General features: G+C 43.2%; 1 protein-coding gene across 1 annotated transcript in view; it reads left to right on the forward strand.

Moving 5' to 3' along the window:
• Positions 1-14,329, forward strand: part of RPL24 (ribosomal protein L24) — a 145,266-nt gene that overhangs the window by 112,973 nt on the left and 17,964 nt on the right. The gene's annotated exons all lie outside the window — the stretch shown is intronic.

Below are 14,329 nucleotides of genomic sequence, written 5' to 3' on the forward strand. Positions count from 1 at the left end.
CCTAAAATGCCAGGACAGACTCCACAAATGACCCCATTTTGGAAAGAGGACACCCTAAAGTATTATGTGAGGTGCACGGTGAGTTCATAAAAGATTTTAGTTTTTGTCACAAGTTAGCAGAATTTTTTTTTTTATTTTTTTTTAACAAAGTGTCATTTTCCGTTAACTTGTGACAAAAAATAAAATTTTCAATGACCTCACCATTCCCCTCATGGAATACCTTGTTGTGTATTCTTTCCAAAATGGAGTCATTTGTGGGGTTTGTTAACTGTCCTGGCAAGTGGGCGGGGTGCTAAATTTTGAGCACCCCTGTAAAGCCTAAAGGTACTCATTGGACTCTGGACCCCTTAGCGCAGTTAGGGTGCAAAAAGGTGCCACACATGTGGTATCGCCGTACTCGGGAGAAGTAGTACAATGTGTTTTGGGGTGTATTTTTACACATACCCATGCTGGGTGGGAGAAATACCTCTGTAAATGACAATCTTTTGATTTTTTTACACACAATTGTCCATTTACAGAGTTATTTCTCCCACCCAGCATGGGTATGTGTAAAAATACACCCCAAAACACATTGTACTACTTCTCCCGAGTACGGCGATACCACATGTGTGGCACTTTTTTGCACCCTAACTGCGCTAAAGGGCCCAAAGTCCAATGAGTACCTTTAGGATTTCACAGGTCATTTTGCGGAATTTGATTTCCAGACTCCTCCTCACGGTTTAGGGCCCCTAAAATGCCAGGGCAGTATAGGAACCCCACAAATGACCCCATTTTAGAAAGAAGACACCCCAAGGTATTCCGTTAGGAGTATGGTGAGTTCATAGAAGATTTTATTTTTTGTCAAAAGTTAGCGGAAAATTGATTTGTATTGTTTTTTTCACAAAGTGTCATTTTTCGCTAACTTGTGACAAAAAATAAAATCTTCTATGAACTCACCATACTCCTAACGGAATACCTTGGGGTGTCTTCTTTCTAAAATGGGGTCATTTGTGGGGTTCCTATACTGCCCTGGCATTTTAGGGGCCCTAAACCGTGAGGAGGAGTCTGGAAATCAAATTCCGCAAAATGACCTGTGAAAGCCTAAAGGTGCTCATTGGACTTTAGGCCCTTTAGCGCAGTTAGGGTGCAAAAAAGTGCCACACATGTGGTATTGCCGTACTTGGGAGAAGTAGTACAATGTGTTTTGGGGTGTATTTTTACACATACCCATGCTGGGTGGGAGAAATACCTCTGCAAATGACAATCTTTTGATTTTTTTACACACAATTGTCCATTTACAGAGATATTTCTCCCACCCAGCATGGGTATGTGTAAAAATACACCCCAAAACACATTGTACTACTTCTCCCGAGTACGGCGATACCACATGTGTGGCACTTTTTTGCACCCTAACTGCGCTAAAGGGCCCAAAGTCCAATGAGTACCTTTAGGATTTCACAGGTCATTTTGCGGAATTTGATTTCCAGACTCCTCCTCACGGTTTAGGGCCCCTAAAATGCCAGGGCAGTATAGGAACCCCACAAATGACCCCATTTTAGAAAGAAGACACCCCAAGGTATTCCTTTAGGAGTATGGTGAGTTCATAGAAGATTTTATTTTTTGTCAAAAGTTAGCGGAAAATTGATTTGTATTGTTTTTTTCACAAAGTGTCATTTTCCGCTAACTTGTGACAAAAAATAAAATCTTCTATGAACTCACCATACTCCTAACGGAATACCTTGGGGTGTCTTCTTTCTAAAATGGGGTCATTTGTGGGGTTCCTATACTGCCCTGGCATTTTAGGGGCCCTAAACCGTGAGGAGTAGTCTGGAAATCAAATTCCGCAAAATGACCTGTGAAAGCCTAAAGGTGCTCATTGGACTTTGGGCCCTTTAGCGCAGTTAGGGTGCAAAAAAGTGCCACACATGTGGTATTGCCGTACTCGGGAGAAGTAGTACAATGTGTTTTGGGGTGTATTTTTACACATACCCATGCTGGGTGGGAGAAATACCTCTGCAAATGACAATCTTTTGATTTTTTTACACACAATTGTCCATTTACAGAGATATTTCTCCCACCCAGCATGGGTATGTGTAAAAATACACCCCAAAACACATTGTACTACTTCTCCCGAGTACGGCGATACCACATGTGTGGCACTTTTTTGCACCCTAACTGCGCTAAAGGGCCCAAAGTCCAATGAGCACCTTTAGGCTTTCACAGGTCATTTTGCGGAATTTGATTTCCAGACTCCTCCTCACGGTTTAGGGCCCCTAAAATGCCAGGGCAGTATAGGAACCCCACAAATGACCCCATTTTAGAAAGAAGACACCCCAAGGTATTCCGTTAGGAGTATGGTGAGTTCATAGAAGATTTTATTTTTTGTCAAAAGTTAGTGGAAAATGACACTTTGTGAAAAAAACAATAAAAATCAATTTTCCGCTAACTTTTGACAAAAAATAAAATCTTCTATGAACTCGCTATGCTACTAACGGAATACATTGGGGTGTCTTCTTTCTAAAATGGGGTCATTTGTGGGGTTCCTATACTGCCCTGGCATTTTAGGGGCCCTAAACCGTGAGGAGTAGTCTGGAAATCAAATTCCGCAAAATGACCTGTGAAATCCTAAAGGTACTCATTGGACTTTGGGCCCTTTAGCGCAGTTAGGGTGCAAAAAAGTGCCACACATGTGGTATCGCCGTACTCAGGAGAAGTAGTACAATGTGTTTTGGGGTGTATTTTTACACATACCCATGCTGGGTGGGAGAAATAACTCTGTAAATAGACAATTGTGTGTAAAAAAAATTAACAAATTGTCATTTACAGAGATATTTCTCCCACCCAGCATGGGTATGTGTAAAAATACACCCCAAAACACATTATACTACTTCTCCTGAGTACGGCAATACCACATATGTGGCACTTTTTTGCAGCCTAACTGCGCTAAGGGGTCCAAAGTCCAATGAGCACCTTTAGGCTTTACAGGGGTGCTTACAATTTAGCACCCCCCAAAATGTCAGGACAGTAAACACACCCCACAAATGACCCCATTTTGGAAAGTAGACCCTTCAAGGTATTCAGAGAGGGGCATGGTGAGTCCGTGGCAGATTTCATTTTTTTTTGGTGCAAGTTAGAAGAAATGGAAACTTTTTTTTTTTTTTTTTTTCGTGTCACAAAGTGTCATTTTCGGCTTACTTGTGACAAAAATTAATATCTTCTATGAACTCACTATGCCTCTCAGTGAATACTTTGGGATGTCTTCTTTCCAAAATGGGGTAATTTGGGGGGTATTTATACTATCCTGGAATTCTAGCCCCTCATGAAACATGACAGGGGGTCAGAAAAGTCAGAGATGCTTGAAAATGGGAAAATTCACTTTTTGCACCATAGTTTGTAAACGCTATAACTTTTACCCAAACCAATAAATATACGCTGAATGGGTTTTTTTTAATCAAAAACATGTTTGTCCACATTTTTCGCGCTGCATGTATACAGAAATTTTACTTTATTTGAAAACTGTCAGCACAGAAAGTTAAAAAAATCATTTTTTTGCCAAAATTCATGTCTTTTTTGCTGAATATAATAAAAAGTAAAAATCGCAGGAGCAATTAAATAGCACCAAAAGAAAGCTTTATTAGTGACAAGAAAAGGAGCCAAAATTCATTTAGGTGGTAGGTTGTATATGCGAGCAATAAACCGTGAAAGCTGCAGTGGTCTGAATGGAAAAAAAGTGGCCGGTCCTTAAGGGGGGTAAAGCCCTAGGTCCTCAAGTGGTTAAACAATACCAGTTGCCTGGCAGTCCTGCTGATCTATTTGGATGCAGTAGTAGCTTAATCACACACCTGAAACAAGCATGCAGCTAATCCAGTCTGACTTCAGTCAGAGCACCCACTCTGCATGCTTGTTGAGGGGCTGTAGCTAAAAGCATTAGAGACACAGGATCAGTAGGAGAGTCAGGCAACCGGTATTATTTTATAAGGAAAAATCCATATCCTTCTCAGTTTAGGTTCCCTTTAAAGGACACACCCGAGGAATTAAAAGAAAAAAAAATTCTACTTACCCAGGGCTTCACCCAGCCCCTGGCAGCAGACCTGTCCCTCGCCACAGCTCCAGTGTCCCGGGATCCCCTTCATTAGAGATGCCGACCTTGCCAGGTCAGCATCTTCTGCGTCTGCGCAAGTGCATGGCTGAGTCGATGGCGCTCACGTGGCTTGGAGTGATCTGTGCCTGTGCAGAACTACTGCTACTACTACTATGCTATCTCCAACGGAAGGGATACCGGGACACTGGAGCTGCATCGAGGCTGCCAGGATCTGGATGAAGCCCTGTGTAAGTAGATTTTTTTATTTTTTTTATTTCTCGGACCTTCCCTTTAAAGTAAAATGTAAGACAAAGTTCAGGAAACCATGAATATATAGTTATCTGGCACCAATGGGGATAGGCTGATGCTAGATAAGTGTGCACTCTCTGGTTGCTTAAGACTTAATGTTCAAAACAGGCCTATCTAACACAGTACTATAACCCACCCTATATACATACCATGAACCCAGTAGTAAATGTCAAAATATAGTAATTGAAAGTATATCAACCTTGGGGGAGCTGTGGAACCCAGTTTTTAGACACAGCAGAACCCATAAACGGCCTTCCCCACAGTGAGTACTGCCGGCGATTTGTGCTGATTAGTTGAGTCCTGGATAATTATATATATTGAGAAAGAGTGTCAACCTGTTCAATCTGTGCATGCTTGTAATGGCTGAAGCCGATCTATGTGACCTTTGATGTCTGAGCTGCTATCCAGTAGCTAGGTTTGCCTGGAGGGGCAGGCATTCAAGGTGATACAGAGAGAAGAGAACACCAGAAAGGGGGTCTGTACTGGTATCTACATATGGGTGTGTAAAACAAAAAAAGGCAACACTGTGAAGGGTAAAATACACTTTTCATTTATAAGACTGCAGGCAATAACCCACTGTTTGTTCTGTGTTCAGTATCACTTTAAGAAAAAGCTTTTTTTTTTTTTTCTTATCATAGTGTGTATTTTTTTGCCGTGGTGTTTTCTGTTTTTTGTTTGTTTGTTTTTTCCTCATTTTCTGTAATAAAATTTTTATTTAACTAAACAAAGTTGTCATTCTTCGCCCTGTTTTAACCACTTCACCACTGAGGGGTTTTACCCCCTGAGCACCAGAGCAATTTTCACCTTTCAGCGATCCTTCCTTCCTTCCATTCATTCGTCTATAACTTTATCATTACTTATCGCAATGAAATGAACTATATCTTGTTTTTTCCGCCACCAATTAGGCCTTCTTTAGGTGGGACATTATGCCAAGAATTATTTTATTCTAAATGTGTTTTAATGGGGAAATGTGGGAAAAAAAATATTTTTCAGTTTTCGGCCATTATTGTTTTTAAATAATGCATGCTACCGTAATTAAAACCCATGAAATGTATTTGCCCTTTTGTCCCGGTTATAAAACCGTTTAAATTATGTCCCTATCACAATGTTTGGCGCCAATATTTTATTTGGAAATAAAGGTGCATTTTTTTCAGTTTTGCGTCCATCCCTAATTACAAGCCCATAGTTTATAAAGTAACAGTGTTATACCCTCTTGACATAAATATTTAAAAAGTTCAGTCCCTAAGGTAACTATTTATGTATTTTTTTAATTGTACATTTTTTAATTTTTTAATTACAAAAATAAAATAAAATGGGGAGTGTGGGAGGTAATGAGTTAATTTTTTGTGTAACACTAATTTATTTCTATATAAAAAATGCTTAGGGTGTAGTTTTACTATTTGGCCACAAGATGGCAACAGTAACTTTTTGTTTATTGTGACCTGCGAGCGTTCGGAAGTACCAGGAGGCTTTGAGTGTTTGTTTTTTTCCACAATGATCGCGCTGCCCATCGGAGAGCAGCGGATCATTGCGGGGCTTAGATCAACGAACGGGAATGGATTTTCCTGTTCATTGATCTCCGAGCGGGCGGCGGTGTGTTTACTAGCGGCGGGCGGCGTGTTTACGAGCGGGAGCGCGGGCAGCGGCGGGAGCGCGGAAAGTACGGATTTCTCCGTCCCTGGGGGTTAAAGGATGGAAAAAGGGACGGAAAAATTCGTACGGGCGGGGGTAAAGTGGTTAATATTAATGCAAGTATTGTTTGAAAACACATTACTATGAGATGCAGGTTGCCCCATTCAGTTTATTTAAATATAGTTGTATGTTCCTGTGCACAGAAATGTTGCCAAGTATACAGGTAGTCCCCGGTTAACGAACGAGATATGGACCGCAGATTCATTCTTAACCTGAATCTGTTCTTAAAGGGATACTGTAGGGGGGGTCAAGGGAAAATGAGTTGAACTTTCTCCGGGGCTTCTAATGGTCCCCCGCAGACATCCTGTGTTGGCGCAGCCACTCACCGATGCTCCGGCCCCGCCTCCAGTTCACTTCTGGAATTTCTGACTTTAAAGTCAGAAAACCACTGCGCCTGCATTGCCGTGTCCTCGATCCCGCTGATATCATCAAGAGCGCACAGCGCAGGCCCAGTATGGTCTGGGCCTGCGCAGTACACTCCTGGTGACCTCAGCGGGATCGAGGACACGGCAACGCAGGCGCAGTGGTTTTCTGACTTTAAAGTCAGAAATTCCAGAAGTGAACTGGAGGCGGGGCCGGAACACAGGGTGTCTGCGGGGGACCATTAGAAGCCCCGGGTAAGTTCAGCTCATTTTCCCCTGACCCCCCTACAGTATCCCTTTAAGTCGGAACATTGTGCCATCTCTGTCCCCTGTACCTCCTCTGTGCCTCCAGTGTCCCCCTCTGTGTCACCTCTGCTCTTTGTACCTGTTTATACAAGTTTAAAAGCTATTTTTTGTTTGACTTTTTTTAAAATCGATTTTCTCATAAACTACAAGTCCAATTTGGAAAAAAAAAATGTTTTATTTGTTCCCATGGAAACTGAGAATTCATGCCATTCGTATCGGCGGGTTGTTCATAAGTGGGGAGTTCATAAGTTGGGGACTACCTGTACTTTTTACTGCATTGTGCAGCATTTATAGCCTAGATCGTTTCCTTGAGAACTCTGCAGGGGTTCCTAGGCATGTTGAGGAAGTATAATAGAGCATATTATAATAGGAGGTACTGTAAAAAGAAGCACTAAATTGGGGGTCAGAATAATAATGAGAACAGTATGATGAGTGGCAGTGTAATAGGGGTAGTGAAATTAACAGCCTGACCTACTTTTAAAGAGCATGCCTCCAGAAAAATAAATGCAGGGGTTCCTCCAGACCAAAAAATTGTTTGTAGGGGTTCCTTGAAATCCAAAAGTTATTTGCAGGGTTCCTCCTGGGTAAAAAAGTTGAGTGTTCTGGTGCATTGCTAAGAAGACTGTATTGTTTGGCCTTCAGTAGTGCTTCAGTTTTTTTTTTTTCCTTTACCGCATCCACTGAGAATGGGTGCCCTTCTATATGGATTTCACCTCTGGAAAAAGGTAGTAGTCTCATGGAGTTAAGTTCGGCAAGTAAGGTGGATAGTCCAACACTGGGATATTCCTTTCAGTCACATACTGTTCTACAAGACCATGCAATGTGGGCTAGAGCATCCTACCGATGGAGAATACAAGTGTTCTTTTTTCCACAAAGCTGGTCACTTCTTTCACATTCAATCTCTAAGTTTTGTCAGAACCTCAGGGTAATAATGTTGGTCAACTGTTTGACCTTCTGGTGCTCATTCAACTATTACTACAAACAACATTATTAAAAAAACAAAACACTAAAAGAATAAAAAGTCTTGCTTTTTTTTTTTTTAATAATTCTATCCACACCTTGTTTATGTGGAAATATCCCATGGGCCTGATTTACTACAGTTGCCTTGTTAGAAAAAAAATAAAGCTTTTTTTAATCTATCCACACCTTGTTTATGTGATTTACTACAGTTGCCCACACTTGTCATTACTATTAGTAAATAAGCAGCTACCATATATGATTGCAGTCATGTGACACCAACAGTCCCAGGCGGTCCTGCTTGTGCTGTGGAGCAGCACATGGTCTACAACACAAAATAAATAACAGATTTTGATGTGTGTGGAACAGAAGACTTCACAGGCTGGGTTCACACAATAATAAAAAAAAATGCCAGAACCAGCTGAAGTAGTACTGAATGCATATTGCATGGATGCAATATACACTCTGTTGCCACTCTGAAGTGGATTCATGCCATTTGTCAGATGAAGGGCTACATAATCCACTGTCTGGAAAATGTGTCCATGTTAGATTTTTCTGCAATGGACAAAATGTATACCTGGGAAATGGCCCATGGAAAATCACTGCATAATCTGTTTTGAGTCTGCTGCCTGGTATGTCAATATGCAGGGCAGTGGACATAGTGTGAGCCAAGCCTTAACATTTACATTGACTAATTTTATTAGAAAAACACAGTTGGTGTGCTACAAACTACTAACAGGTCATGTGGCCATATGTGTGCAGTACACATACAGTACAGAAATGCCACTAGCAGCTGAAAATGCCTAAAAAAAACAAAACAAAATAAAAATGATGGATTAATGACACTTAAATCCCAGTTAAAAATATCACATCCCCTGGATGACAGAGGGTCAAATCCATTAGAGGATTGCTTTAGGCAGAGCTCGGTAAGTAGGCAACACAGGGTACTATGGTTTTGCTCTTGCGTTGTGTATAAATGAATGAATGTTACAGTGTGTGCACCCCACAATGCAGTAGTGTAGAAGATGGAGTGGGCAGGGTCAGAATGGTCAGAAGCAATCTTGGTTGCTATCTTTCTGCAACGGCTGGTGTAACTGTACTGCAGGGAAAGTAAGCTGCAGCCAGTTATTCTTTCTGCTGATCAGATGATGCACTACAATCTCACCTTCTTCCATATATGGAGCATGAGCTGAACCAGACAGATGGCAATGGACTTGATAATTGCACAATGTCTGTGGCAGGCTAAACTTTTTCAACTGCAGTAGGTGTTACATCCTCTGCTGGGCTTTCTTGATGATGGAAACTTTCCCAGGAGGAACTTTAAGACCACGGTGTTAACCCCCTCTAGTGACCAGGACATTTATTACTAAAATGGCCACTGCAGCTTTAAGGCCAAGCTGCAGGGCCGAACAACTCAGCACACGAGTGGTGATCCCCCCCCCCTTTTCTCCCCACTAACAGAGCTTTCTGTTGGTGGAGTCTGATCACCCCCCAGGTGTTTGTTTTTTGTAAATATTTACTTTATTAAATTTTGAATAAAATTTACAATGTTTTAAAATTTATTTTATATCCCTCCCTCCCACCGCCAGCCAATCAGCGTGATCGGCTCTCATAGGCTCCAGCCTATGAGAGCCGATCACTATTTTGCCTGCCAGGGGGACAGCCGTATCATACGGCTGTCCCCAGTATAGCGCTGCTGCAGATCGCAGCGCTGTACAAAGTAATTAGACGGCATCCCGAGCGGCTCACGCCAATTGGCGTGGAGGAGTCGGCAAGTAGTTAAATGACTCCACTTGGGTTACAGCAGATCCATTTATGATTGGGGAAGGGGGGGGGGGGGTTCTTCTGTAATCTAATAGTATATCCAAGGTCTTAACATTATGTTCTAATTCGCTGCTGCGCTAGGATGAAGGCTATCCCACTACATGCCCAATTGCAAACTCGTTCCCATTTTGTATGACACCATCTACTGTTGTGCCATCTGTAATGCAGTAACTGGTATACAGCGAATGAAGCAGTAGGGAGAGCACATAACCTAGAGGGGCTTCCATGCTGACTGCCGGAGAGTTTGAGATGTAGACCTAGCAGCGCTGGCTCTCCGGTTTGAATCCCAGCCAGGGCACTAACTGCATGGAGCTTGTTCTCCCCGTGTCTGCGTGGGGTTCCACAGTCCTCCTGCCTGTTTCCGGGAGGACTTGCTCCTGAAGACTTCCGAAGTCCTGTGGTGGGGGATGTAAATGGGGGAGCCAGCGCTGCACCGGCAAAGGAAAGGGAAGAGTCATTAGGACCCAGTGCCTTCCCTCTCCTTAGGTAAGTACAGGGGCGTAGCAATAGGGGTTGCAGAGGTTGCGACCGCATCGGGGCCCCAAAGGGCCCTCTCTCAACTACAGTTTTAGCTCTCTATTGGTCCTGTGCTCATAATAGTCACTTCTATAGATACTTTGAATAGCAGTAATCATTAACAAACTGTTCCCCATTCCCTTCTTGCACCTCTGACACTGTAATTGCCATTGGCAGGTTTTGGTGCGCCGTATCAATTGCTATGTATAGAGTGCTTGGGGGGCCCTATTGTAAAACTTGCATCGGGGCCAACAGCTCCTTAGCTACACCACTGGGTAAGTATCTGGCTTTCTTTTTTTTTTTGTAACAGGTTCCCATTTACTTTAACTGGTGAGACCTATGCTTCCAGTGCAAGCTGTTATGTGATTATTGCATGCAAATCCCTGCATATTCAGCACGGTGTATTCTGATCTAGCTTGGATACATTGTTCGGTAAAAATAAAAACGTCTTTATTTAGGTATAAATTCCATTGATATGCAGGTAATAGAGATGATACATCTGTAAGCGTTCTGCTATCTGAATAATCCACATCACTGAACTTTAGTCAGTCCACCTGTTAGTGTGCAAACTCCAAGGAGGAATCTATGGCCTTGAAGTGAACCTAAACCAGTGAAAGAAAATGAGTTTCACTTACCTGGGGCTTCGACCAGCCCCCTGCAGCCTCCCTGTGTCCTTGCCGGTCCTCAATGATCCTCCATTCTCAAGCCGTAGCTACATTTTGTTTTTTACCGACTGGGAGTCGGCAGGCCAGTGCACCTGCGCAGCCCTTGCCACGTGTAGCTTCGTTTGCATTCCTGTCCGCAATAGAATCCTGCTCATGTACTCTTTAAACAAGCTGCTACAGCAGTGGTTATCAACCTTTTCAGCACATGTACCCTTTTGTCGGTCATCCCTAAGCAAATGTACCCCCTACCAATTAAAGCACGCTGTGGCAAAAAGTGGGCATGATGTGGGTGGAGCCAAATACTAGTTAAATACAGGTAGTCCACGGTTAACAAATGAGATAGGGACTGTGTCCATTCTTAACCTTAATCCATTCTCTTTTGCCCCCTCTGTTCTCCCTATGCCTCTTTTGTCCCCTTTCTGTGTCACCTTAGTTTGTGCCTCTTTGTCCTCCTCTGTGTCACCTCATCTACCCGTATCATCTCTGTTCTTCCTGTGCCTCTTTTGTTCCCCTGTGTATCAGCTCTGTTCCCCCTGTGCCTCTTTTCTTCCCCTCTGTTCCCCCTGTGCCTCGTTTGTCCCCCTCTATGTCCTCATGTCACCTCTTGTCCTCCTGTCCTTGCCAGGTATAGGTGCCCCACCCCCCTGTGTAGGTATCCAGGTATAGGTCCGCAGTATAGGTATCCAGCCATAGACTCCCCCAGTATAGGTTAGCGAGGTACAGGTGCTCCCAGTATAGGTAGTGAGGTACAGGTGCCACAGTGTAGGTAGTAAGCAGTAGGTGCTCCAGTATAAATAGCCAGTTACAGGTGATGTCTCAGTGTAGGTAGTGAGCTATAGGTGCTGCATTATAGGTAGCCAGGTACAGGTGGTGCCCCAGTGTAGGTAGCCAGGTACAGGTGGTGTTCCAGTGTAGGTAGCAAGCTATACATTATCTTCTCAAAAAATGAGCATATTGTGATGAAGTTCATTATTTTCTGTAATGTACTGATAAACATTAGACTTTCATATATTTTAGATTCAAATACACACAACTAAAGTAGTTTAAGCCTTTTATTGTTTTAATATTGATGATTTTGGCATGCAGCTCATGAAAACCCAAAATTCTTATCTCAAATAAAAGAAAAGTGTTTTTAAAACAAAAAAAAGTCAACCTTCAAATAATTATGTTCAGTTATGCACTCAAAACTTGGTCGGGAATCCTTTTGCAGAAATGACTGCTTCAATGCAGCGTGGCATGGAGGCAATCAGCCTGTGGCACTGCTCAGGTGTTATGGAGGCCCAGGATGCTTCGATAGCGGCCTTAAGCTCATCCAGAGTGTTGGGTCTTGCGCCTCTCAACTTTCTCTTCACAATATCCCACAGATTCTCTATGGGGTTCAGGTCAGGAGAGTTGGCAGGCCAATTGAGCACAGTAATACCATGGTCAGTAAACCATTTACCAGTGGTTTTGGCACTGTGAGCAGGTGCCAGGTTGTGCTGAAAAATGAAATCTTCATCTCCATAAAGCTTTTCAGCATATGGAAGCATGAACCCACTTTTGAACCAGAAACAGCGGCAGAAGTGCCTGATCTGGGCTACAGAGAAGCAGCACTGGACTGTTGGTCAGTGGTCCAAAGTACTTTTTTCGGATGAAAGCAACTTCTACATGTCATTCGGAAATCAAGGTGCCAGAGTCTGGAGGAAGACTGGGGAGAGGGAAATGTCAAAATGCATTAAGTCCAGTGTCAAGTACCAGCAGTCAGTGATGGTCTGGAGTGCCATGTCAGCTGCTGGTGTTGGTCCACTGTGTTTTATCAAGGGCAGGGTCAATGCAGCTAGCTATCAGGAGATTTTGGAGCATTTCATGCTTCCATCTGCTAAAAAGCTTTATGGAGATGAAGGTTTCATTTTCCAGCACGACCTGGCACCTGCTCACAGTGCCAAAACCACTAGTAAATGGTTTACTGACCATGGAATTACTGTGCTCAATTGGCCTGCCAACTCTCCTGACCTGAACCCCATGGAGAATCTGTGGGATATTGTGAAGAGACAGTTGAGAGACGCAAGCCCCAACACTCTGGATGAGCTTAAAGTGAACCCGAGGTGAAAATAAACTGATGAGATAAACAATTATATTTATCCTCCTACTCCTAAAAATGACTTTGTAAGACATCCCAGGATTTTATTTTATATTTAAACATTTAGAAAGTAGATTGAATGTTTTGTTGTCTCTGCTCAGTTGCAGTCTATTAAGTGTTCCTAAATGAAAATACATGAACTATATCGACCCTTTCTCTCTCCATCTGCTCTCAGAAATATGTAGAAAATGTATTTTGCCACAAAAAACTTTTATGTTGGTAATTTGCTTATCAGTGATGTTTACTATATTCCTGACAAGGTTCTGACAAGACAGAAGCTGTCATTTCCAGCCTTAAAAATCAACTATTTCAGGCAGCAAAATAAAACAAGTAAAACACCCTGGTTATTAATAGGTTTAGTACTGTACATACACATGTTTATCTCATCATGTCACATGTCACCTTGGGTACACTTTAAAGAGACTCTGTAACATTCAAAAGATCCCCTGGGGGGTACTCACCTCGGGTGGGGGAAGCCTCCGGATCCTAATGAGGCTTCCCACGCCGTCCTCTGTCCCACGGGGGTCTCGCCGCAGCCCTCCGAACAGCCGGCGACTGTGCCGACTGTCATTTCAATATTTACCTTTGCTGGCTCCAGCGGGGGCGCTGTGGCGGCTTTCCATTCCGAACTACACGGAAATACCCGATCTCATTCGGGTCCGCTCTACTGCGCAGGCAACTTGCGCCTGCGCAGTAGAGCGGACCCGACGGCGATCGGGTATTTCCGTATAGTTCGGAGCCGACAGCCGTCAGAGCGCCTGCGCAGGAGCCAGGAAGGTAAATATTGACGTCACCGCTGCCCGGACTCCACGGAGGGCTGCAGCGAGACCCCTGACGGATGGAGGACGGCGTGGGAAGCCTCATTAGGATCCGGAGGCTTCCCCCACACGAGGTGAGTACCCCCCAGGGGATCTTTTCATGTTACAGTTCCTCTTTAAGGCTGCTATCGAAGCATCCCGGGCCTGCATAACACCTGAGCAGTGCAACACGCTGATTGCCTCCATGACACGCCGCATTGAAGCAGTCATTTCTGCAAAAGGATTCCCGACCAAGTATTGAGTGCATAACTGAACATAATTATTTGAAGGTTGACTTTTTTTTTGTTTTAAAAACACTTTTCTTTTATTGGTCGGATGAAATATGCATTTTTTTGAGATAGGAATTTTGGGTTTTCATAAGCTGTATGCCAAAATCATCAATATTAAAACAATAAAAGGCTTGAACTACTTCAGTTGTGTGCAATGAATCTAAAATATATGAAAGTCTAATGTTTATCAGTACATTAAAGAAAATAATGAACTTCATCACAATATGCTAATTTTTTGAGAAGATCCTGTATTTTCAGGCACAGGTGGTGTCCCAGTATAGTCTTACATAGCCCCGTTCCCGCACAGACTCCTCTCACTGGGTTTTCCTCCTCTATCCGGGTTTTCCCTCCTCTCTCCGTGCTCTACTCTTCTCGCCGTGTCCAACGGCTACGGTTACTCCCTCTCTGACATCATGAGAGGCACCGCCAGAT

The sequence above is a fragment of the Hyperolius riggenbachi genome, chromosome 2 (assembly GCF_040937935.1).
Source record: "Hyperolius riggenbachi isolate aHypRig1 chromosome 2, aHypRig1.pri, whole genome shotgun sequence".
Taxonomy (NCBI): domain Eukaryota; kingdom Metazoa; phylum Chordata; class Amphibia; order Anura; family Hyperoliidae; genus Hyperolius; species Hyperolius riggenbachi.